The sequence below is a fragment of the Equus quagga genome, chromosome 13 (assembly GCF_021613505.1).
Source record: "Equus quagga isolate Etosha38 chromosome 13, UCLA_HA_Equagga_1.0, whole genome shotgun sequence".
Taxonomy (NCBI): Eukaryota; Metazoa; Chordata; class Mammalia; order Perissodactyla; family Equidae; genus Equus; species Equus quagga.
Genome location: NC_060279.1, coordinates 381,435 through 408,268, shown reverse-complemented (window position 1 = coordinate 408,268; position 26,834 = coordinate 381,435). Strand labels below are relative to the sequence as shown.

At 50.1% G+C, this 26,834-nt stretch overlaps 1 protein-coding gene across 3 annotated transcripts in view; it reads right to left on the bottom strand.

Moving 5' to 3' along the window:
* ATP2B4 (ATPase plasma membrane Ca2+ transporting 4) overlaps positions 1 to 26,834 on the bottom strand; it is a 100,588-nt gene that overhangs the window by 62,225 nt on the left and 11,529 nt on the right. The window contains exon 1 of one of the 3 annotated variants that reach the window (XM_046682494.1): positions 9,178 to 9,450. The exons of the other annotated variants lie outside the window; for them this stretch is intronic. The gene's annotated coding sequence lies outside the window, so the exon portion shown is untranslated. Of the gene's footprint in view, positions 1 to 9,177; positions 9,451 to 26,834 lie in introns of those variants that run through there. 3 annotated transcript variants of the gene reach the window in all.

Sequence of the window (26,834 nt, the reverse complement as noted above, 5' to 3'; positions counted from 1 at the left end):
CCCCAGCTAGAATACACAACTATGTACCGGGGGGTTTGGGGAGAAAAAGGAAAACAAAACAAAACAAACAGTGCCCGTGAGGAAAAAGGTGTTTCAATAGCTTTTACACAAATTAAAAACACACATCTAAAGCAATGCTATACATTTTAAGGGACATATTTAAACAAAAGGATACATATTGTCACACTAAAATGCTGCTCACAGGCCAGGAAGGGTACAGACGTGGGATATGGGGAAACAGCAAGCACAGAAGGGCTCTGCACAGACCAGAGATGACAACGGGCCAAGCAGCCACAGGGTGATGGACTCAACCCTGCACCCCAGATCCAAAACAGAAAATAAAACAGACCATGACGCTGAAACCTTTCAGACCTGGAGGGGCTCTACTGTCTAAGATATGCTGTGACAACGATGACAAAACTTATCAGTTCTGGCCAGATGCCTTCAGGGGGCAAAGAGAAGGTAGGGCCCATATATAGCACACTTTCTCCAAACAGTCACACCAAGAATTGACTCAAGGTTGACAGTCTGTACCCGATCATCTGGCCTGTTGATCCACCCATGTCAGAGACCCCAGGAAACATCAAGTTGAAGACAGGAAGCTTCATGGCGTGGGTCAGGACACTGAAGCAGGAATGTGCCTGAGAGGGCAATGTCACCCCCTGGCTCCATCCTAAAATAGCATCAATATATCAGGACGAAAAAGGGCAGTCCTTTGGGCCCAGAGCCATGGGGAACGTACCCTCTTCCAAATACTCTGAGTCATTCTGGCCTGGGTCACCTCTGTGGCCTCCTGTGACTCAGGGTGTGGGGGCGTGTTCACAGCAAGCGAGAGCTGAAAAAAATGTGGAGGATGAAAGAGCAATGCAGACCATTTCCTTCGGCTGATGGAGGGGGACGAGAGCAGACTTCAGCAGGAGTGACAGTGCCATTAGAAGGCCTGTCGTTTATTGGAAGGGGTGCTGGCAGCGACCTTCAGGACGTGGGTTAGCAAGGGTCTCTGCCCTCACACTAAATAGGGGCAGCTCCTTGGCACGGGGGCAGGAAGCTGTCAGGCCAGCAGACAAGACGTAGGCCTTGGGCAGTAGCATTCAAATATCCAGTATGGACACTCTTGGACAACAGAGATTGCCTTTCTTGGGTCTGCTGTGGTTTTTCCACATTTTGGTTCCAAGGGAATAAAGGGGCTTTTTAGCAGCTAGATTGGATCCTGTGTTATTTTTAGAAACAAATTTCAGCAGCATCATGCCATGCTCATGGAGAGGGAGAGGAGGGTCAATCTCTCTTGGCTGTTGGAGTCAGGAGTTCATTGCTCCCAGGCCTCAGGTTCTGGAGAAGCCCTTGGGGGTGAGGGGAAAGCCACCTGGCCTCCGACTGAGGCTACATCTCATCCAACAAAAGAAGTGTGGTGGGCAGCTGCTCTGTCCCCAGGGATCCAGCAGCAGAGAAAGCAAAATAACATCCCTATGTGACGCAGACACTAGTCAGCGCGCCACACACTGGACGTCAGGCCTGGCTGAGACCCCATCACTCCCTCCACTCCACAACAGTCCCCTGCCCAGAGTACAGAGCCATCCCCCTTCTTTGCCTATTTCCACCTTCTTCAGCCCAATTGTTTCCTGGAAGTCCCAGACAAGCGGGCATGGGCTCCACGCTGAGCAGACGGCATCCGTTAGGCAGGAGAACCGGCACACTCCCCGAGATCCACGTCTCACCACCCCAGTGTCACTCATGCTGGCTCATGCGGCGCAGACAGAAGCCGCTGAGTCAGCTGGGGCTTCAGAAAGCCGGTTGATTATACTCCCTTGCACCTGTGCCGTGCTTTAGCGCCATGGTTCTCAAACTTATATGAGCACCAGGATCCCAGGGCAGGATAAATAGGTTAAAACCTGCTGCTGGGCCTGCTCCCAGTGTGTCTGATTCAGGAGGGCAGGGGCAGGGCCAGGGCCTGGGAACGTGTATTTCGAACAAGCTCCCTGGCAGGAGGATGCTGAGCCGCTGGTCTGGGGACTGCACTTTGAGAACACTGCAGAGGCTGGGAAGTGTCTCTGTAGACACCACCACGAGACTCTCCGACGACACCAGGTTCCTGCAGTTTGAGACCCTCCGACGGGTGGGTCAGAACGTAGCCCTCGGATCCGGGCTGTAGGGGAGGCAAGGAGGGTCTCGTCACACATCTCCTGCCTTTCCCTCTCCCTCCTCTGGTCCTTCCAGGATGCTGATCTCTGCTTCTGTTCATCCCAGGGCAGCCCCCTTCCCCAGGGAGACCCATGATCTTCCCATGGGAAGCCCCTCTTCTGTGAGTCCTTAAGAAAAAACACTTAGAGGACTTCCCTGAACAGGCTGCAACAGAAGCCAAGATTTATTCAGAAAGTTGAAACAAGCCACATTGTGACATTCACACCCCTTCCGGGCCAGGCGGAGCTCAGCACCCTGTGCACTCCTGTCCCTCGCTCCATAGGACATGACAGGCGGCGGGGAAGCCCGGGAACAACACACCCACCACTCCCTTCGGGCTCCCCAAATATTACTGCCTCGTCTGGACCCCAGGCTGCCTTTCCCCTGCCTCGCCCATGGCCCCACAGAAGGGTGGGCCCCTGGTCCCGACACACCTCTCAGGGTCACACGGTTCTGGGGCCCAGGCAGGTCAGGCGTGGCTGGGGGAGCAGCAGCAGCTGCTGTTTTCCAGGTGGGGCGACAGGCTGCTATCAACACTTGTCTTAGGTTGCTATGGTAAAGTGAGTGCGCAGCCTGGCTACGGTGAAGCTATTTATGTGCCTGTAATGGCAGAGTGGGCTGTTTTTTATTATTTTACTTTTAAAGTTTTCCTTTCCCAGCCCCCAAAACAGCTTTAAAAAAAAGGGCCACCACAACTTTCTCAGGCACGAAAAGAGGATAGCCAGAAAATAGATCTTAGGACTTGAGCCAGCAAGGAGAAAACTGAAGTAAGGAAATATGGGCAAGTTCCTTTAAAGAAGGGAATGTGTGGCTTCTTGCCCATACATGCCTCGGCCATGTCTCATCAAAGAGAAAAGGCCAAAACTCAGGGTCTCCTCATGTTTGCAACACTTACACTATTAAGAGAAGACAAGGCCACTTTGTCTTCTTTCTTCCTGTCAAGCCAGGCTCTAGTCAGCAGCATTCCTTGCAGCCCCCCGCTCCCCACCAGCCTCCACTGGCTGCCAGTGTCATCAGGGTGAAGATACTGAGGATTTCGCCAGGTGTCAGAGGAAGAAAGCTTCAAAGCACGCCCCACCCATGGGTGCAGTGCCACCCAACATGGAGCCTGGCCACGCCCAGCTGGAGGCCTGCAGGGAATGATCTCCAGAGGTGCCTCTAAAAGGACACGTCTCCTCCACTGTACAGAGGACTTCCCTCCAATTCTCAGCACTCAGGGAGCTCTGGAGGGAAGGGGCGGTCCTGCGGAAGATCTGAGGTTTGAGTCAGGGTGCTGAGGACCCCTAGCCAGCACCCCTAGCAAGCATTCAAGCTTCAGATATTGAAGGGTGATTCAAAGCAAGGTTGGGGCCAGCCCGGTGGCACAGTGGTTAAGTTCACGTGCTCCACTTCAGCGGCATGGGATTCACAGGTTTGGATCCCAGGTGCAAACCTAAAGATCATTCATCAAGTCGTTTGCTGTGGCGGCATCCCACACACAAAATAGAGGAAGATTGGCACAGATGTCAGCTCAGCGACAAGCTTCCTCACACACGCACACACACAAAAGTAAGGTTGATTCCTCCTCGGACACATATGTCTCCAGGGCACCAGGCACATGGGAAAGGTTTTTGGCAGAGAGATAGGGAGTAATCAGAGATCAGCCACTAAATAAGAAAAAAGAAATGGGCTATGGATCATAGGCAACTCAAGATGGGCAGGAGAGTGGAAGGAACTAGTCCATGTGGTAATCACGCACACACAACTAAGCTGAAAGTGTGTACTGCCTTGATAAATACGCTACAGGTTGCCGATCACTAAATGAGATCTAAGTAAGAGAAATACAGTCACCTTCCAGAAACAGCTGGTTGGAACACAAAAGATGCTACAGGATTTTATCCTCCCTCTCTCCACCTTATTCTAGCTCCTTTTGGATTGGTGTACCCTTAGTAGGAGAAAATCCCACTGCTGATGGGCATATTCATCAGGTAAAAGTAAAGTTTGGGCAGAGTTCAGAGCAAACCACACAGCCTGTTCCCATTCCTTCCATCTCAGGCTGTAGCTGAGTATCCTGCACACGCCACCACGGCTCAGAAAGGATACTGATGACAGGGAGGACAGAGGCAGGAGAAGGGGAAGCTACTGCTGATTCCCCCAGGAAGCACCCTCTGCTGCACCCGGAGAGGCCACAGTCCTAAGCGACAACCTGGGCAGCTGATGAAGTCTTGCTAGGAAAATCAGAACTTGGGATAGAAATCAGTCTTGGCAGCACTTGAGGTCAAAAAAGCAGAGCAGCCATGGTTTCTAAGGCTGTCAGACCAACTGTCATCAGCATCCCACTGTTCCATAGGGCAGGAAGGGAGAAGGGAGGAGGCGAGGAAAGGGTCCTGGACAACTGGAGCAGACTGACAGAAAGGACCACACGTGAGGCAGCGTCCAAGACACCGTGCGTCTGTTCCTAAGTCTCAGGGTATTAACTCAAGCAGAGCGGCCATTACTTGGGATTTCATTAAAAGATAAAGAGAAGCAGACATATCTCAGAACCCCTCAGGCAGAGTAAGCTTCCAAAAGTCATATGCTAGAAAAACATCTATTCAAAAGGGCTCAGATCCCTGGTGATGGACACAGAGCCCATTCTTGAGACCAAGCGCAGGGAAAGACGTGACTCAGCCCCAGCTGGTCACCTCGATGGAAATTCCAGGCGAGGGAAAGCGGGGGGTACTGTGGATTCTTCTTCCAAATGAACAGAAAGGCTGAATCACCTCTCTCTCCCAACGTCTGCCCCAGCGCCTGACCGAACGTGTGGACTTAATGAACGAACCACCCTTCCCTGCTCCAGTGCACTTCCACTTCCAAGGGAAGAAGAGGTTTGGAAGTCCCAGAAGGGGACTCGTTCTTCGGAGACAGTCAGTCATCTACAGTCCCAAGAACCACTCCTGCAGCACTTGCCCGTCTCCCCCTCCTCCGCCTGGGGCCCTGAAGTTGGTGGACCGTCTGGCTTGGAGGCACAGCTCCCTTGTTCTCCATGACACAATCACAAGGCTTTTCTGGTGCAGGTGGAGGGGCAGCAGCCATCGCTGTGGGAATCGTCTACTGCCCAGGGAGAAGCAAAGGTAGACACAAAGAATTTAAGTTCTCCCAACACCCATTTGATTCTGAACTCCCACACCCAGCGTTTTAAACACCACTGTAGCACCTCTGAGGAAAGACCTGGGAGGAGAACAATGGTGATGGGGGGTCTGTAGGAAGTGGCAAAAAAGGATGTTTCCTGGATTATTTCTAAAGCACTGAGCTGTCAGAAATCATGGGAAAAAACTTGTACCAAACCCTTTCCACCTCCTCATCTTTCTTTCTCTATCTCATTCCCAAGCTTCTCATTTTGTTTTTTCATATCTATGTATATCCCTTTCCCCATCTCTCCCTCTCTCCTTGTCTTCCTCTCTTCCTCCCTCCTTCCTTCTCTCTTTATCTCCCTCCTCCCCGTCTATCTATCTCCATCTCAAAAATCTCTCTTCTCCACATCTCCAAGGACAGCCTAATTGGATGGAATTCCATTCTCCTTACCTGGGTAATTTCTGAAAACGATCAGCCCTGTCTAATTCACCTGGGCTCAAAAAGTAGGAGAATGGATGTGTTGAGAAGCAAGTTGGGCACTCATAGGCTGCCACAGCTAGCACCAACACAGGGCCAGTCAGCGTCACTGGGGTCATGGATGATGGGCCAAAGGCAGACAGGACAAACTCTATGAGCCAATCTGCATTCTCCCAAATCCACATGGAGCATGCCCGGCTAAGACAAATGTGTAGCATCTACCTATGCTTGAAGTAGAGGCAAACCGGTAACACTGAGGACTCAGCAGTGAGGAGCCCTAACAGAGATGGGGAAAGAGGAAGGATATGAGAATATTCCTGTGGATTAAAAACTAAAGTCAGGATTTAGTATGTTCAGCCAAGTTGCCAATCCAGCACAAACAGGGAAGTGGTCTGATGGAAGAAGGGGCTGGGAGACCAGACAGATGTAAAATGCACCTACGGCTACAATCTGACTCCGGCTCCTTTCAATGCTCCTACAGAAGCTGAAAACTCAACAAGTGAACATGACAGGCTAGTCCTACCCAATTACAAGGGGCAGGAGGGCTCTGCTACCCCACCTCAGTTCCACCCTAACCCTACAAAGCTTGGGTAGGGAAAAGCATATGGAACCCAAACCCAACTCCCTGGTGACCGGCTGCCTTCTCCCAGCTCTTCCCATCACCATGCAAGGATCTGCAGAGGGGACCAGAGGAGGAGTAGCAAAAGGCATCCTAACCCAGCAGAGCCAGACCTTCTGAGGCATCTCACATTATCTGCCTAACATTTGCTTCTGCAAAAGTTTGCAGGAGCACTGTTCCCAGCCTCTCCAGGCTCACACACCCGGGCCAGCTGCTCCAAATTAGTGAGATCGCCATCATCAGACAACAATTCTTTTCAGGGTAGGGGGAGGGGCCAGTGCCCTCCCTTCAGGGTTTCAGCCACTGAACCCTCCCTCTGCAAGCAGCGAAGTCCAAGGAGAAGCCGAGGACACGCCAGCCTGCTCTCTCCCCTCCTCCTCCAACAGCCAGCTCGAGAGAGAGGACTCCTTCACGGGGAAGTCCCACAGCAGCGAGGCTATGGGAACCTTGCCGTCTAAGGCTGTGGAATTCTACCACCGGGCTCCCGCAGTAAATCATCGCAGCTCCCTGCATTCCCAACTTGGGGCTTTAAAAGGTAGCACCAGAGCAAGAAGGACAAACATGTCAAGGAGAAGAAAAAGAAAAAAAAGTGGGTGTAAGCTAAAAGACAACCACCTCCAACACGAGTCTTCTGAGGAATTGCGTAAGTGTGAGGAGAGAAAAGAGCACAAGAAAAATAAGCGCAGACCACACTCCAGAATGCTCCTCAGGATCCCCAGCTAACGTTGCCTATGTTCATACTCCAGATCCTACGGAGAACATTGCTCCTACTTCTAATCTAGCTGTGAAAGCATTATCTAGGGGCTGGTTTGTTCGAAACTTCCTCTTTTTAGTAGATCTGAAAAATCAGAGGCTCCCTTTGGAAAAAAGTGCTAGAGAGCTCACAGCTGTGAGTACAAGGCTTTGGAACACTGTCTTCCAAGATGGTAGAAGTGGCCTCTTAGGCCAGGTTGCCATGGTTTCCAAGAGAACAAACAGAGGTTTGGCCCTAAAGAAGGGTAGGAGGGTGAACTGCCTTTTTTCTCCTATGGGAATAGTTTCAACAGCTAAGATCGGAGGAAATATGGTGAAATGAAGAGAAGGCAACAGAAGGTTATATGGGAAAGAAAATGGACAACATTGAGAATTCTCATTCTTTCTGGGGAGGCCAGAGTGGAAGGCCCCATTTATAGGATGAAAAGGCGCTACTCAGGGGCTGAGATAAAACTAGAAAGTCAATAGGAAGACAAGCAACTTCTATTTCAAATGCCTGGCCAACCTCATATGGCAGGTGGAGAACAGAGGCTGAGGCTGAGCTGCCTGCGGAGAGGCAAGGACTGCCAAAGCCTCTGAGTTCTGCCTGCAAGAGGGCGGGTGAGATAACTACCCCCAGAAGGGATGTGTAGATGGGCTGTTCCTAGAACTGAGGCCCACCCCACTGCTCACCCTCACACGGGCCTCAGCACACCACCTCCCCGGGTCCCTGGTTGGACCTTTTACTCTCGTTCCAAAGGACGCAGATGGGACGGAATAGTGTCAAGCGCCAAAATGCTAGCATGTGCTCCCAGCAGGAGCTGTCAGCTGAAGAGGGCTACCTAGCCAAGGAATTCCCTGTCACCCTCATGGCAGCTCTCTGCAGCGGATGCTCCACCAGGGCTGGTGCCAGCTTGGCTCACACTGGAGAGACGGAAGGGAGACAGCTGCTCAGGACTCTGCTACACCCAGAAGCAGCGTCTGTGGTACCTTCGTAGGTTCAGTACCACAGACACTCTGCTACCGTCTCAAAGCAGAGAGGGGCCAGGGGTTGACTGACCACAAGCTAGGAGGCAGGCCGGACCTCACCACAATTTCATCATAGTAAGTGCACCAGCTGGTAAGTTCCTGGCCTCTTCAGGGATCAGATCCCCTGCTTTCCCTACCAACTCCACCAAACATCTCATAGAATCCCAGGGTCACAGCCATGGGGGCCCTTTGGGGAAAGTCTAACACAAACCCCCTCATTTCACAATGAAGCACCTGTGAGTCAAGCCCCGTGCTGGGCACTGCGACAAAGAGGTGATACGATCTAGATAGGAAAGCCGGACACAGGCAGAGGCAAAGGATGCCAAGAAAGCTGTGTTAGGTGTCAAATGAAAGGCGGGATACCTCCCTTCCCCGTTCACCTGTGTGCCCCCAACAGCTCCAGGGTCTTCCCTGCAGCCAGACGGCAGCCATCAAGCTGCTACTGGGCGGAGCTCGCTCACAGTGTGGGCCTCCCCAGAATGGGTCCGGGCCCACACCCTGAGCAAACGGGGCTTCTTAGGGCTTTCCTGAGCTGCCACATACAGGTGTGCAGTGTGCCCTGAACACAGGCACCAGGTAAGGAGGTGGTTGGGAGATGAAACACCCTAGGTTTTGCTGGGTGGGCCACGCCCCCATGGGCTGTACTCATCTGAAGGAGGCACCTTCCTAACAGCTTTATAAAGGTGGCTTATGAGCTGGCTGCTGCACCTAACCGTCGAGCTGGCACATTACCTTGGGCCACCAGACCGTAAGAAATATCTAAGGAAGAAAACCAGATATGAATCCAGTTTGACCAGGGGAGGCACTGCAAGGGCTGAAGATGCCAGAGCAGCCAGCCCTGTGGGCCCAGGCACTCCTGGAGCTCTGCCTGGGGCCAGAGCTGCCCAGTGTTGGCCGCTCCCGCCTCTCACAGCTCACAGGATCTCCCATAACAGTTCTTCCCAGGAAGCACTAGGCTCGCCTTTCCCTCAGTGCACCCTCCTCCAAATCCACTCTTCCTGGGCCTTAATTTCCTCATCTGAAAAATGGAGATAATTAGAGGAGCCTACCTCATATAGAAGTTGATAGGATTAATACTTCTCTTGTGTACAAAGGCCCATTGCCCTCGGATGAAGATCAATTGCATTAAGAAGCTATTGAATGATGGAGGCAAACCGAGGCTGCCCCTTGGTGAGAGGCTCCCAGTGCCTCTAGCAACCTTGTTCCTCTCCTTCTCAGTCCTGGGTCTGGATCCTGGGCTCTCTGTACCAGGAAGACTTTGGTACTCCCCATTCACGGGCTTCTCCAGAATATCCAACTTCTGCCACTGTATCTGGGGAATCTGGCTTCCTGAGGTTCCCTGTTAAGTGGCGTTGGCAAGACTCAGCAGAAACACAGAAAAGTTCATGAGAATCAAAGACGGTTGTGGTAAGAACACACATCTGAGTAATGTTTCAATTTCAAAGCACTCTGACGTATGATCTTTGGGACAGTCTTTTAAGACAGACAGACAGACAGTATTATGCTTTCTACAGAGCTTGTAAGACTTGGTCTTAAAGGTTATATGACTCAGTTAAGGCCATGAAACCACAGAAAGAGCCTAGAAGAAGCTAAGACATACTACAAGGTCCTATAAAGAAAGTGGAGGAGGGGGCTGGCCCCATGGCCAAGTGGTTAAGTTCATGTGCTCTGCTTTGCTGGCCCAGGGTTAGCCGGCTCAGGTCCTGGGCACGGACCTATGCACCACTCATTAAGCGATGCTGAGGCAGCATCCACACAGAAAAACGAGAAGAACCTACAACTACGATATACAACTATGTACTGGGGGCTTTGGGGAGAGGAAAAAAAAGAGGAAGATTGGCAACCGATGTTAACTAATGGCCAATCTTCCTCACCAAAAAAACAAAAAGAAAAAAAAGGTGGCAAGAAGCCAGGAAGAAGAAAGTAAGAGAGCAGACTGTACACAGCAGTTGAATAATCTTAGGCCCAGTCTGACACTGAAGCTGGGGGATTCCTGTCCTCATGAACTCAGAGGGTTAACAGAGGCTCTCCTACTTCCTCTCAGGAGTAACTGTGAGACATGCTGAGGGTATGTGTGATGTCAGTGTGTGTCATCCTCGTAGCACATGGACACCTTGAGGGTACAGACTGCAGTTCAAATAGAGGCTGTGCAGCTCCTGGTGCATTAAGGAGGTGTAAGAGGGAGAGAAACAGAGAGGGAAGGACAAAAAAAGGAGCAGAGCCTACACACAGCACCCTCGGCTGCACCCTCCTCAATTTCCTGCTTCAAGGCAAGAACAGGCTGCTCTCTCCATATGACTGCAAATTACGATACAGCCAAAGACGCCTGAGTACAGAAAAGAGAGCGTCCATCAACAGACCAATGCATAAACAAAATGTGGTCCAGCCACACAAGGAAATATTATTCAGCCTTGAAAAGGAGTGAAATTCTTTTTTTTTTTTAAAGACTGGCACCTGAGCTAACATCTGTTGCCAATCTTTTTTCTTCCCCATCATCATCTTCTCCCCAAAGCCCCCGGTACATAGTTGCATATTTTCAGTTGTGGGTCCTTCTAGCTGTGGCATGTGGGGTGCCACCTCAGCATGGCCTGATGAGTGGTGCCATGTCCATGCCCAGGATCTGAACTGGCAAAACCCTGGGCCGCTGTAGCGGAGCACAAGAACTTAACCACTCGGCCATGGGGCCGGCCCCTAGTGAATGAAATTCTGACACATGCCACAACACGGATGGACCTCGAAAACATTACGCTGAGTGAAAGAAGCCAGACATGAAGGACAAACAGTGCAAGACCCACTTACACGCAGCGCTTCCTCTGGGCGCACATTCACAGAGACAGGAAGGAGAGTGGAGGCTGCCAGGGCGGGGCGGAAGGGTACAGGGAAGGAGTGTTTCATGGGGACAAAGTTTCTATTTGGGAAGATAAGAAAGTTCTGGAAATGGACAGTGGTGATGGTAGCACAACAAAGTGAATATAATTAATGCCACTGAACTGTACATTTAAAACTGGTTAAAAGGGTAAATTTTAAGTTCTGTATATTTTACCACAATAAAAAAGGTTTTTCAAAAAGAAGACAGGAAAGCCCATGGACTAGAGCCGGTGCAGACAGGTGAGAAGGGAAGAGCAGGACTCAGCTCAGGACTGCGGAGCTCAGCCCCATCCTGGTGACGCAGGTGGAGGCCCAGTGGCACAGATGTGGCCTCTGACTTGCCCAGGGCTGGGAGCCCAGGGAGGGCCTGAACAACATCAAACAACCCAACAGGTGACCTGGGGAGGCTGAGTGGGGAGGCCGAGGGGAGGGGAGCCAGCCTGGGCTTTCCGGATACCACGCTCTACGTGTATGTGTGTATGGGGGTTGGCGGGGGAGCAGGGGGGGGGGGGGATGGATCGAATGGCGATGAAGGCAAAGGACAAGTCACCTTTTCAAGAAGCAGAGGAAAAGTCAGCTTTCATCTCCTCACATTCCCAGTTGCCCTGTCATCAGTTCAGAGCACACAGGCATCTGTTTAGAGCGGGTACAGCTAAGGCATTCCTGACCCATGAGGAAAATACAGGGTCTCCAGGCTTTCTGAGCATCTCATCTATTATCTCATTTGATCCTCCCAACAAACTTGGGCAATGAATAATACCGCCCCCATTTTACAGAGAAGAAACTGTTAAATACCTTGTCTAGTGCCGTACAGTAAAGCAGAGCCAGAACACAAACCCAAGTTTGGCAAAGGCCACTTTTTCCCCAGCATCGCTTTGAGGGTGTCTTCCAGACGTGAGGGCTCTTTTCTCAGGGACCAGCCAGCTCTTAAAGTCCAGTGCAGTGACCAAGAGGACAGGCTCTGTGGGCAGAGAGACCCAAATCCCAGATCTACCGTCACTACCTGTTTGACCTTGGGAAAGTGAGTTAACGTGTCTGTTCTTCAGTGTTGGCATTGATAAAATGGGGACAATAATAGTAACCCCATTTAAAATATTTCACAAGATTTTGAGATAATTACATAATCAGTGTAGAAGCACTCCATGCTGCTACATAGTAAGCACTCAAATGTAATTATTGTGGTTCTGATTCAATGCTGTCAATCAGCCCATTTCACCTGTTGGATCTGGAGCCAGCAGGGGCCTGCTCGCCAGTCGGAAGGTGAGTGGGCGACACTGCAGCGTTTCCCCTGCTTCCGCATAAGGAAGAAATGAACACCGTACGGTGGGAGGACGTAAGTTCATCTAGAGCAATCTCTTTTCCAGTGTCAGAAACCCTTCTCTTCTTCCTGCTCCCTCAGAGCCTACTTATCAGCTCCTACTCTCCTATAGGACACTGGGACCTAATTTGTGATCTCTCCCACCAAAGGGACTGGCACGCATTCTCACAATCGTACAACCACCCTTTGTGGGAGCTATTCTGATCCCCTCTCAACAGCTGAAGGAACTCAGGCCCAAAGTCCTACAGTGACTTAGTGGTCAAGCCAGGGCAGGAACCCAGGTCTGCCTCAATCCAAAGCTCACATTCTCAGCTATTCGATGACGCTTCTGCATTAGAGAAGAGAGGGAAAGCACACCGCCCGCGGACGGATTCCAAATACCTGCACTGGAATCCAAGCTCTGTGGCTGGACAAGCCCCCGCCCCATAGCATCTCCCAGCTAGTGAGCACTATTATTTGTCACGCGCTGTCTGACTGACTTTTACAGATAAGAAAACCGAGGGGCATGTTACACTTCATACCACAAGTTCCTAAGGAGAAGAGGCTCGTTTCAGGCTCACGCCCCCTGAGGCTTTTCCTTTCATCAAGCTGTTTCTCAGAGCCTCAGTCTGCTTGCCTTTAGACAGGAATCAGTACTCACTCCCATTTAATTCATCCTTCAGTAAATGAGTGCTTACTAAGCTCTAGACCTTGTTTTAAGCACAGAAATAGAGTAATAATAGAAACTATAAATTTTAATGCCTACTTTGTGCCTGGCACTCTTACATACACTACATGAAATTATGAAAATTAATGAATCAAAATAACATGGTAGCTACTCAATAAATGGTAACAGTTACTAGTTTCTTCTATCTCACAGCCTTAACAGTTTTTAACTGCCACATTTCCTACCGTCTTCATTCGTTTTTCCCTTTTCTTTCTATTTTCTTCCCCTCTACTAGTTTGGAAGTTACATTATTCCTGGTTTTTTAGTGTTAGCCTAGAAATCTTAACATGTATATTTAACTTAAAAATTTCTGATAATCACTATCTGTAACCTCTTCCCAAACAATGCGAGGACCTTAAAACTCTTAGACCCCAATTACTCACCTTCCATTTGCATGCCATTGTTACTGGGGATTTTATTCATGCTTCATTGTATCCCTCTAAATTAGACATTGCTGTCTTTCTTTTCCCTGCCATCAATATTCAGATTTAGTGCCACGTTCACAATTTCCTTTACTCATCATTCCTTCTTGAATTTCAGACCTTACTTTTAGGTACTTTTTTTCGTCTTGAACTATTTTCTTTCAACGTTGCCTTAGTGGAGGGCCTACAGGTAGAAACTGCTGCCTTCGTGTGTCTGCAAAGGGCTCTCCTCCGCTCTCCCGCGTGGAGGCGTTTGCTGCCCCGGAGCCAGGCCGGCAGCAACTAGCTCAGCGCTTTGAAGATATTCCACTGTCTTCTGGCTTTTATTGTTGAGGTTGAGAAATCAGTTGTCCCTCTAATTCTCAGTCCCTTGAAGGCCATTCACCCCTTGGGTTTACTTTAAAATTACTTATCCTTGGTGTTTTCTAGTTTCATTATGGTGTGTCTAGTGTGAATTTAATTTATCACTCTTGGGATTCCTTAGGCCTCATAAATAGAACGATCGCACTTCATCAGTTCTTGACCATTGCTTCTTCAAACATTGTCATACTCCTAGTCTCTCTATTATCTCCTTCTGGAGCATTAATTAAGTGTATATTTGGATCTTTTTACTCTATTCCGGGGGTGGGCAAACTATAACACATGGGCCAAAACTGGCCTGCTGCCTGTTTTTGTAAATAAAGTTTTACTGGCACACAGCTGCACCCCTTCACTTATATACTATCTACGGCTGCTTTCACACCACAATGACAGAATTGAGTAGTTATGACAGAGACCATATCGGCCACAAAGCCTAAAATATTTACTATCTGGCCTTTTACAGAAAAAGTTTGCCAATCCCTGCTCTATTTTCTACGCCTCTAAACTTCTTCCACATGTTCCATCTCATCTCTTCCATCTTCCATTTTCTACGTAATTTCTTCAGAAATATCTTTCAATTTACTAATTTTATCTTCAGCTGTAATATACTATTTTAACCTATTCATTGAATTTTTAATTTCCTTTATTGTATTCCTCATTTCTAGAAGATCTCTTTGGATATCTGCCTGCTCAATTGAGTTTCATTTCCCTTCATCATTCTTTAATATCTTCTTATTTCTGTTAACATATGAACATATTTTTTTATTTTCTAGATCCAATAACTCCAACGTCTGCAGTTTTGGGGATCTGATCTGCAGAGTGTTATTTCTGTAGCTCAACTTCACTGGCAATCAGGGAAATGCAAATCAAGAACACAGCGATATTATTTACACCATTCAGCTGGCAAAAATTAAAAAGTCTGATGTTACCAAATACTTGAGAGGAGGGGATCAACAGCATCTCTTACACGTCACTGGCGGAAGCAAAACTACTACAAATGTACTGGGAAACCACCTGTCGTTACCTTGTAAAGTTGAATGTTCACAGACCAAGATCTAGCAAGTGTCTTCTGAGATCTATACCCAGGAGAGATTTGCCCATGAGACTGAGCAGGAATATTTGTGGTAGTACTGTTCATAATGGTGAAGAATGGTGACGTCTCCCCCAGTGGAATATTATATAGCAACAGAAGTGAATGAACTACATTTGCATTCAACAAGGATGAGTCTTAGTATTATATCAAATGAAAATAAGCAAGTCCCAGAAGACTGTACATAGTACATATTCTTAATAAAGAATATAAAGCAAAACTAAATACGTGTTTAGGCATAGGTATGTTTAGCAAGGGGATGGTAGACACAAAATTCAGGCTAGAGATTGTGATGGGTGATGAGGTGGGGGCACAGGGATAGAAAAGACACAATGGTTGATGCAAGTTATGGTAGTGATCTCGTGTTTGGCTTGGGTGGTGGGTTCAGAGATCTTCATTAGGTTTTTAAAATACATAAATAACCTATATAAATAAGCAAGAAAAGAGAGACATGCATAAACCAGTGAAAAAAGTATCATAAACCATGGATTTTAATTCATCCAATTTTTTGCACCTGAGAAATAAAGAAAAAGGAAGAGAGCTAGAAATGAGAGGAAAAGAAAGGAAAATAGGTTTCCACTATGTCTGCCAGCAACATTTATTAATCTGCATGATCAAAGATAGCCATGGATCTACCAAAAACTAGGGAGACCCTTTAAGATGAGAACTTCTGTTGTCAATTTCATGGTATAAAACTGTCATTTGACAACAGAGCCAATATATTGCATTTGGCCATACTAGCCTAATAAGAAAGTATCAATCAGGGGCCAGCCGGAGGCCAGTGGTTAAGCTCGCGAGCTCTGCTTCGCAGGCCTGGGGTTTGGCCTCTTGGATCCTGGGCACTGACAGGGCACCGCTCATCAGGCCATGCTGAGGCGGCGTCCCACACGCCACAACTAGAAGGACCTGCGACTAAAATATACAACAATGTACTAGGGGGCTTTGGGGAGGAGAAGGGAAAAAAAGAAAATACCAATCAATTTAGAAATTCAGATTTTCTTGGGCGGGGGGAGTAAAAAGAAGCAGGGCAGAGGGTCCATCTGCATTATTCCTCTAGGCACCAGCCAGCCAGAAGCGGGGAGCGCCACAGAAGGCAGGCGGGAGGGAGAGGCTGGCAGTGACCTGGTCTCCTGCTTGGCGGGGGTGGGGAGGAGGCATTCATTTCAAATCAGAGAAAGACCCGAGGCGCTGGCAAGTGGGGGCCAGGCCTAAGGCTCCTCCTGGATCCAAAGTAAAACAGCTTAGAGAGAACCCAAAGCCCTTTCCGCTGAGACTTCCTGGGTCCCACAGCTGCCGGCGGCCCCACCCAGGCACGAGCCGGGCCGCCCCCCAGGGCTGCAGCGGTGACTCAGCGCCTCTGCCCGGCCGCGCCCCGGCCCCCCGCACCCCACGCCCGGGAGGATCCCCGCCCTTCACCCGCCTCCCTGACGTGTCTGCGGTTTTGGTGGCTCAGCCGACTTCCCAGCAGTTTCCTCCAGAAAGCCCTGTCCCTGAGCTGCCAGGGCCGCTGTGAACGGGGCCCCACGCTTCAGAGGTGTTGACCGTCAGTGGAGGCATGAGATCAGAGAGCCCAGACAAAAATGCAGTGATTCTGGGGTGTTAGCATGAAAGACACTGTCTACAGCCCAGTGGCAGGGAAGGCTGGTAAGTCGGAGATGCTTGAACACAGGATATTAAAGTTTATACAGAGCGAATGATCTCATTGGTCCTCACTCAGCAACACTGGGATGACAGAAAGGTAAACCGGAGCCACCCCTCACCCGCCGTGGGGACCCTGAGCCCCAGAGCAGGGAGTGTGGCCTGGACAGGGTGCAAACGGGACAACGTGGTTTCCTTGGCCTCAGGTTTTCTGTATGACAGGGTGACTTACAGCCCCCCCAGTGTGGACAGAACAGGATTCTCAGGCTTCTGGTGTCAGACAGACACGGCTCATCCCAGCATCCTCGGGAACCCCTCTGAGCTCTAACAAGGTCCTCTCGCACATGTATAGTGCTTTCAGCTTCTCAAAACACTTCTACTTAGATGCCATACTTTCCCCCTAGATTGTCATACGGATCCTCTGTGGTTGGAAACAAATGAGGAAACTGAGGCTCAGCGGTTAAGGGACTTGCTCAAGGTCACACTGCCAGCTGGTGGCATGGTCACGAGTGGAACTCAGTTAAGGGCTCTTTTTAGCACCTCGAGAGTCCCGGATTCTTCACCCTCTTTGAGCAAGTAATTCACACTTGCTGGGGCTCACCCTTCCATCTGCGGCATGGAGAGCCTGCCGACCCAAGAAAGAGGGTTCGAGCTTTACGAGAGCTGGAGACAAGGCCTTCCAAACCTCCAAGGAGTGGGGTGAGGAGTAGGGGCTTTCATCCAAGAATCTTCATAAGTCATCTGCATATTTGTAGGGACTCCATGGTGTACAAAGCACTTTCACATCCATCGCCCCTTGTGGTTCTTGTAATAACACTGTAAGGTACTCAGGATTATATTATCTGATATTTCAAGGAGAATGAACGGCTGCAGTTTAGCAATTAAGTGACACAGGCCATGATAACACCCTTTCTCTTCCTGTGCTGTTGCAGGAGGCTCTGGGTAACCAGAGTAATAATGAAGATGCCTCTGTATTCATAACGGAAACCCAAAGCATCTCTCTCCATTATTTTCATCTACCTCCATAAGATGGCCTAGGAAGGGGGAAGGGGCAGGGGTGACACCTCCCTGTGGGCCAGGGGACAGACTATGGGCATAGAGTGGTGGAAGGCTTCCCCAGAGTCACACAGCCAAGTGGTACAACACGTGGATGAACCCGAAACTTCACGCCCCAGCCCTAAGCCTGCACTGAGCACGTGCCAACATTCTTTAGACAAGCCTCTATCTGCCATGGAGGCCACCAGGACTCTCTGTCACTCTTTTTTTGTGTGTTTGTTATTTATGACATTTAATAAAGGAATTTTCATTTTAACTCAAAAACAAAAACAAACAAATAAGAAAGCATTTCTATCGCTTATAGCAATTTTTTTTTTACAGTTTTTAATGTTAACTCTAATCTACTACTACTTATTAGATGATTTTATTCTTCCTGGAACACTATTTCACTTCTTTGTCACTCCTAAACTTATACGAGCTGGTTGGCACAACCTCCGAGAGGCTGGCGCCTCAGGTTGTCACCCCCAAGCACCCTGACCCCTGGGGCGGGGGGGGGGGGGGGCATCACCTACGGTGAGCCCGGGACCCTCTGTCTGGCACGCACGCTAGCCCTGTCTGCCTCAGCCCTTCGTCTGCCCGACTATCTTCAGGGTAGTGACAACCTTCCTTCCCTCTGCCCCTTCCTGCTCTATTATTGGATGAGTGAAAAAAAGTTTCTTTTCTTTTAAAATACAGCCCAAGATAAAATATACTCAGCTCCTTTCCCACCATACTATTTCAGAGAACAAAGGTGGAGAGTGTAAGGCTGGCGTGCGAGCACAGACCCGGCAGGAGGAGCGGCCTCTCTGCCATTAAGGAGTAATCCCCACAGGTTTATAGGGGCTTGACGTGGAGGGCTCCACATCTTCTTCCAGAAGGCTTGACCCGAGCCGAGCCTGTGTAAACATCACCTTGCAAGCCCAGTCGGCCTGCACCTCACGTGGGATGGAGACACAGAGGGAGGGAGGAAGTTCTCAAATCAAGTCCAGAGTCCTGAGCTTCCCCGCCATCTCTGCATCTCAGGGTCCCACGACTGCGCCGGCCCCGGCTGACTCCAGACTACCCGCTCTCAGGGCCAAGTCTGTGGGCACCAGTTTCTTTATTTCATTCTAAAATCACACTGAACTTTTGCCTCTAGTGGCCTGCTATTAATGGATTCCATGGACCACGTTTGGGACTGACTTGTGGCCAATTCCTTAGGATGTAGTTTTCCTGATGATATCGTACTGGGTAGGAAAAAATTTGCATTAAAAACCTGATATGCAACGTATTCCCAATTTTGTTAAAAAAACATGTATACTCACCCACATATATAAATGAATAAAAGAAAGTGCACCAAAATGTTAACAGTGATCTCTAGATTTATGGAAGTCTTACTTATTAATTTATGCTTTTCTGCATTTTCCAAACTTTCTAGAATGATCTTGTACGGAAGCAGCACAGAGCTCAGACTCTGGAGTTCAAGAGGCATGGTTTGAATTCCACGTCCCCCACTTAGTAGCTGTGGGACCTTGGATAAAACATTTTCTCTCTCTCAGCCTGCTTCTTCTCTGGAAAAAGAGAATAGGAAGGACAACCTCCTCACAGAGTTGTCCCGAGGAGGAACTGAGGCCTGCGATTTCGGCATCTGGCGTGGTACCTGATAGACAGTAAGTGCTCAGTAAATGCTAGACACTTTTTTTTTAACCATGTTTTTTGTTTTAAAGATTTTATTTTTCATTTTTCTCCCCAAAGTCCCCAGGTACACAGTTGTGTATTTTTAGTTGTGGGTCCTTCTAGCTGTGGCATGTGGGACGCCGCCTCAACGTGGCCTGATGAACGGTGCCACGTCCGTGCCCAGAATCCGAACTGGCGAAACTCTGGGCCGCCAAAGCGAGAGCATGAATTTAACCACTTGGCCACGGGACCAGCCCCGGCTAGACACATTTAAGTATTACTTTTATACTCAGGGAGGAAAGTAAATAATCTTAAAAAAATAAAGAATCACTTTGCTCAAAATCTACCATTTGGATTAAAGGAGACGGAAAACAGTGGAAGGCCCCTGAACGTGCGAAGTCTCTGAAAGTGAGTGGGGCAAAAAGAGTCACAATGTAAACGGGAGTTCAGACATGTCGATGTCCATAGGAGAAGAGAAATATTCAGGAGGAAGGGTGTCAAATGAAGAGTGATGACGTGAGGAATGCAAGGCTGAGGAAAGAAAATACAGATGCTTTTAGAAGGAAGAAAACCATATAAGACTAGATCAGGCCACAGAATAACTGATCGAGCTGTAAGCAACAGGCTCAAGAAAGCACACAAACCAGGAAGTACAAAGAAAAGATTCTGCAGGCAGGTAACGGGATGCCCCACCTGTTCAAGGCAGCAGAGAGGCAGAGCCGCCCAGGGCTCAGGCAGGCTGACCGAGGAGAGGAGGGTGCAGCAACCCCGGCTTACACTGGGCATGAGTCAGCTCCCAGTCAGGCGCGGGATGTGGGCTCTGCGCCTTCCCGGGGAGCTCTGCAGCGCAGCTGTTCACATAACAGGTGCGTGAGCTGGGCTGAGCGAGGGAACAGGAGCCCGTGCACTTCACTGATCTGAATAGAGCTGGATTCTGGGCTGCCTTACATTGTACTTAAGCGGTTTGGCCTTCCAACGGTCTGTTTTGTGCCAGACACTATTGAAGGTTGGATAACAGAACAAGTGACAAGGGAATTCCCACCATTGCCAAGGTTCTGAAATGGAGCCCCAGCCCTCTTCCCCTCCTCGAAGTAGGGGCCACAAAGAGTTATGCCGAGGAGGCCCCAGGAGCCACCCAAGCTCCCTGCGCAGGTCTGAGGAGGGGGAGCTGGGGCGGGGACTGCTTCCTCAGACAAGGGCTCAGCAATTCCGGGAGGCCAAGGCCCTGAGCAAAGTCTCCTGCGGCACTGGCCACCGTTTCTTTTCACACCCCAGTCACCAACTTCCCAGGAAGATCCCCTAGCCTGTCCACATAAGCCCACCTGAGCAAGAGAACTCTTCCCAGGGCTGTCACCCCATCCTAGGGGCCCTCACCTCCACTATTAGGAGTCTCCTTTTCCCCATTCTAAGTTTGCAAATTCAATTCAAATGCCTATAGGGTCCAGGCGGGCACAAAAATGAGCGAAGCAGGCTGAGCATCAGGCAACAGGGAGGGGAGGAGACTGTGGCAACCTACAAGTACACATTTGTCTGGACCGGGCAGCAGTGACTCAGCTCCTGCTAACTGCCGCCATGGAGAAAACGGAGGCCAATACTGTCAGAGCTTCCGATGTTTGAGAAGAAGAAATCTGGATTTCTATGTGAAATCTTATTTTTAAATTTTGGTAACCAACTATAATTAATCTGCAGGGTTGTCTGGGTAGGAGGCGGCAAAGAATTTGCGAGTTGAAACGTCCTTGAAGTCTATTTAGGCCAAACTATTCGTTTTACGCATGAACAAATGGAAGCCCAGAAAGATTCAGTGATTTCCCAACAGCCATAGAGTAACCTAAATGGTTCAAGTCCCGGGTCTCCCAACTTTTAACCCAGAACGCGTTCCTCTAGACCACCCTGCCCGTCATTAGGTGGCCTCTGCAATTACTCAGGCACGAGATGGTGAAGCACTGAACAGGGACGGGGACCCTGGAAGGAAGAAGGTCAGTTTCGCTGTGATCTTGACCCTAAAGAATAATTTCTATTTGTTTATTTGGTTATCCATCCATCCACCCAATGTTTATGGACGATCATTCTATGAGCCAAGGGCTGTGCTAAACCCTGGGTATACAGAGGTGGCCAAGGCATCACTCCTCCTTCCAAGCAGCTCACAGGCTGTGAGTGGGCTCAGCTGATGCTGCAGCCAGAACCAACAAGGTGACGCATCCCGCAACCACGCCGCCGCAGGCCTGCTCATGTGAACTCTCAGCCAATGTTCACACCCTCCCTTCCTCTGAAAGCATCTCCCATCACTGGATGCCATCCCTGAGAAGCTGGGAAGAGGCTGGAGAACTTCCCCTACTCAAAGAGAGCCTGAGCACTTAAGAGATCCCCAGGAAGCAGGAATAAGGACTGGGACCCAACCCCGACTCTCAAGGCCAAGTCCCTTCCAGCTCCGAGAGGGCAAGTGCCGGCTCAGGCACTGCCTTGTCCAAGCGGCCACTTGATACCAGCTTAAGTTGCTGTGTGGTATGTGCTGGGGAGGGAAGAGGAGAGCCCAGACTGGGACCCCCCTGCCTGTTTATCAAGTGGCCTGCTCAATTCCAGTGGCAGCTGGCAGCTGATCTGGGTGACCAAATAGTGATGGCATCCTTGGGCCACAGCGTCCGCGAGCAAGGAGAGCATCATCACTCAGTCTGGCTCCCTCCATCAACAAGAGATTCCCAGCACTGGCTCTTCCCACACGGCACCCGGGAGGGGGGGTGGGCAGGGCAGGGGCAGGCCGGGGGCTGCAGCGCTCCGCCTGCCGCTCCGCCTTGTTTCGCCAGGACTCTTGTGTAAACATCAAGCACAGTCCTATAGCTGGCACCCAGAGGGTGACCCGTTGTGTGGAAACGATGGAGCCCCTGCAGCTCTTGGGTGGAGAGGTGCAAGGGGCTGGGGCCTCTGGGCCTTTCAGTTCTTGCGGGATAATGGGCCATGACTCCTTTGTAAATGTGCTGAGCCCAAAGGTGAGCAGGGAACGGGGGGCTGGCTTGTGCCAGGATTCACAGAAGGAAGAAGGGAGACATGCAGGGATGGAAGAGGAAAAATTAAAATACAGTGAGCATCTACTAGGGGCCAGGCCCTTGGAATGTGAGAAAATTGAGTCTGGGAGGTTAAATAATTTGTCCATGGTCACACGGCTGGCCAGGCAGACTTGAACCCAGTTCCATGTGACTCTCCCAAATCTATGCTCTTACATAATACTATGCTGCTGGGACCGGGAAGGCCGACTGGGTGCCAGAGGACACCGGCATCAGTGGAGAGAAAGGCCTGGAAAAGATTCAGGATTTGGAAACTCTGACCCCTGGGGCTGAAAATGCAGTGGAAATTAGTGTTCTTTTCTCTAGTGATGATGGAAGACCTCAGCATCCTATTTCCTAGTCTCATTAAGTGGATTTTCCCAGTGTTAGGAAATCTTCACCTGCTCCCCTCCCAGGGCTGAGCGCCTTAGGTCAGAGGGACATACAGGAAACAGAGGGATCTGGGGCCATCCTTGAGATTCCTCCACATTGACGGACTGTTCCTAATGTCCCCCATCAAAGTAGACTGTGGGAGTTGAGTAGGGACCAGAGGCACACCCAGAGCGTTACCCCAACTTATTTCAGTGGTCCGTTTTCCAAACTTACAATATCACCCCTCTTCCTCTGACCATGGGAAGCCCAGGACTGCAGACAACACCAAGCTAAATCTACTCAAACAATTTTTTATTAAGTACTTACTATATGCCAGGTACTATTCTAGGTGCTTGGGATACATGAGTGATCAGAAAGACTAAAATCCTTGCCCTGTGGGGCGTACAGTCCAGCAGAATCAAAGTAAAAGTCTCTTTGTTTGTGAGGTAGTGTTGGTTAGCAGAAGGGGCATGGGTCCTGGCGTCAGACAGGCCTGGGCAAGCACTAGGCACCAGACGCCCGGGCCAGCTACGTAACTCACAGTGTTAGCTTTCTTATTTGTAAAATGAGGACAATGACATGTTGTACGGGTTAAAGATAATGTATGAAAAAGGCCTGGCATATAGCAGGGTCCAAAAATGGTACTCGTTTTTTCCAGGCCCACCTGAACCGGCAGATTCTGGGGCGACCACATGCCCCCTTCTTTAGGGCTGCAACCAGGACAACATCTCCAGGATGTCTTTGAGACAGTTTGGTGTAGCGAAGAGCACACCTGGGTTTGAAGCCACGTAAAGTTAAGGACTTTCCCTCCAGAAACATCTGCTCCCACCCACAGCCCCTGGTGGAGGGACAGTCCTGTCTGCTTCGTCCCCACTCCCCTCCAGCAGGCCACAGACAATGAGCAGGGGTGGACACTGGACCTGGAATCAGCATCTCTGATATGTGGACTGAGAGACTGGGTTAACTTACTTTGGAGAGCCCAGCAGGAAGGTCATACAGATCTGATCTGCGGCCTGGCTAACCACAATGGGTGTTGCACGTGGACGAGGGAGCAGAGAAGAGATGCTCCCGGTCAGAGAGAAGGCACAGTCCACACAGGGGTGACACTCCTCCACCGAGTTCTGTGATATTTCTCTGTACCCTTTAAGTAAAGCCCTCCTTCACTTCTGCTTCCTTGAGTGGGTTTCTCTTCTTGCAGTCAGATGATCTCTAAGACAAACCCTGTACCTGCCTCAGAAGGTGGTTGTTGTGACATATTTGAAAGCAGCTGGCTCTTAGTCGACATTCAATAAATGCTTTCGAATCTCTCTGTGTTCTTGTCAACCAACCAGTCACTCAGCAATGGGAAGAGGAAATCCATACACGGGCTAGCCTAGGGTCGCGCCTCAGCTTATGTTTTACATAGATCTTTACTAGTCTGTAAAATGAAGACAATATTGACTTTTTTGTCTGCTAGGAATACTAAATGAGATAATCCAAGTTTAATATCTAGCACATAATGAATGTTAGCTTGGACTATTACTTCTGTTGTTATCATTATTTAAGATGCAGCAAGTGTTGTTTTTGGTCTTGATCTAGGCAAGGAACGGGGACACAGCAAGCAGGATTCTGGACTGGACAGTAAGAGGACAGAGAAGGATGTGCTGGGGATGAGGTCGAGAGGCTGGGCAGGAGAGAGAAGGGCCTGAAATGGGAAGGGGCACTGGAACAACAAGCCTCATGTATTTCTAGCACTTGAGTGTTTATGGGATGCTTTCGGCTACCACATCTCATTTGTCCAACACAACACTCTATAGGTGGACGAAGAATGGTGGTATTATACACGCTGTACAGATGGGAAAACTGAGGCTTGAGAAAGATGTGTATAGTATCTACCATTATCTACCAAATCCACTCTTTGATCCTGGAATACCACGCTGCCTCTGGAAAGTAGGGTGGTGGGGCGAAAGGAGAAGTAAGGATCAGAGGAGAAACCAGAGGGTTTCTCTGGAAGTTTATTTTTTCATTCCAAGATTCCACTCAGATCCCTTCTGGGCATCCCAGCAACAAAATGTGTCTGCCCCATCAGACTCAGAGGCTCCAGAACGTGCGCATGGGGCTGCAAAGTCAGACAACACTGGGGTGCCAGCCCAAGGGCTGGATATACCAGGAGGGACGAACACCTCGCTTCAGCACCAGGCCCTGGCCCAAGAGAAGGCTTCCTCTGGCAAAGGACAAGGGCAATCCTCCACCATCAGGCCACAGTCTATTGGTAACACAGCGGTTGCCCTGCGGTGGTCTCCAAGGCCCCATGCAGGTCAGTCGAGTATGGAGTCTAGGTCTTATCCTCCTGAAGTCAGGGATTAAAGGTCCTCCAGAGACACAAATACGAGTTCTCTGGGACACTGCCACCATCAGGGCTTTCCGCGGGCCCCAGGCTCAGCACACTTGTCCTTGAGCTGCAAGCTGACGATTCTGAGCCACTCCCTGCCTCCTGGACACCACTACTCCCGACATCCTAACACAGTGCCTGGCACACAGTTTGTGCTCAGCTCAGGTTTGCTGAACGAACAAATGAGTAAGTGAACAAGCAAATGAATGACAGATTGGCTCTGGCAATAACATCAGCCTGTGCTGTCCCCTTACAGCAGCTCCACCCTGCTAACTCTTAGCCCCCAAAATCAGAACTTTGCAGCCAAGCTGGCTTAGTCAGCTGCAGAGGAAGACGTGGAGGTCAGAATGCTTCCCCTCCACACTTCCTCTGACCTCTCAGAGGGGCCACACCCAGGGCAAAGGGCCGGGCCAGGGATGCCCAGGCAGGAGGGAGGCTCTGCCCACCCCTTTCCAGGGCTTCTGCTTCCCCTCTCTAGTGCTGTGTTTCTCCTAGCTCAAGGCCCACCGTCCGGGAGGAGCTGTGGAAAGAACCAAGAGGAGAAACCCAGCTCCAGCGGGAGCCAAGCAGTGATGAGGGTGGTGGCAGGGCGCTCCTGCGCACTCTCTCCAGTGCTAACGCCCTTCACTGTTAATAGCAGGAGAGATGGTAACAATCACGGCACAAGGCTTTGGTGGTTTCCAGCATCTTTCTGCCAAAGTGCTTCTAGCACATGCCTCCCCATGCCACACACCATCCTTGGAGGGGCTGGAATGGTTCTTGTTACGTGGGTAGAGAAACTGGGTACCAAGGAGGTTTGGTGTTGATCTGGGTCACACAATGACGCACTGATGGGGTCAGGGGCCCAGTCACAGACTTGGAATGGGGAGGACTGGGCTCTAGCTATGGCTCAGCCTGAAACTGCCAAACTATAGTAATACGCCACTTAACGACGGGGAGACATTCTGAGAAAAGTGTTGTCAGGCAATTTCGTCGGTGTGCAAGCATCCCAGAGCGCACTTATACAAACCTAGATGGTGTAGCCTACTACACACCTAGGCTGCACGGTACTAATCTTATGGAACGGCTGTCATATGTGAGGCCCGTTGTTGCCCGACACACGGTTATGGGGTGCAGGACTGTGGTCTGGCGTCTTTGAGGGAGTCTCTAGGTTTCAGTTTTCTCACTTGTGAAAGAGGGAAATTAGACCAGTTTTCCAACTCCATCCATCTCAAATGCTCCAGCTCAGGAAAAGGAGCTCCCTCCAGCCCTAAGCCTGGTGGCTGAGCTCTCCTGCACCAAGGTCAGAAAGCCCTGGAAGTTTGGATGCCAGCTGTGCCTGTCCTAGCACCCTAACAGAGGTCCTATGGGTGCCCCCTACAAAGAAGGCTGTGGTACAGATAGCAGGGAGGAAACATCAAAAATCTTCCTAATGGTCCATGAGCACCAGGAAAGCAGGTGGGCAGCAGAATGCTGCTAGGGCGATGCCATCCTGCCAGCGACACTGGTGCTGGCTCAGACAAAGGCTGGAGGCATTGCAGAAGGCGATGGGGGCAGCCTCCCTTACCTAGCAGAGCATCTGACTCTCCGTGATGCGCAGTGTCCTCAGCTGGATGCAGCAGCACAGCCGTTCCCACCTCCTCCACCCTCTGCTCCACCAAACCCCCTCCCCATCAAATCCCCCATCCTCCCCTCCATCAAATCCCCCATCCTCCCCTCCATCAAATCCCCCATCCTCCCCTCCATCAAATCCCCCATCCTCCCCTCCATCAAATCCCCCATCCTCCCCTCCATCAAATCCCCCATCCTCCCCTCCATCAAATCCCCCATCCTCCCCTCCATCAAATCCCCCA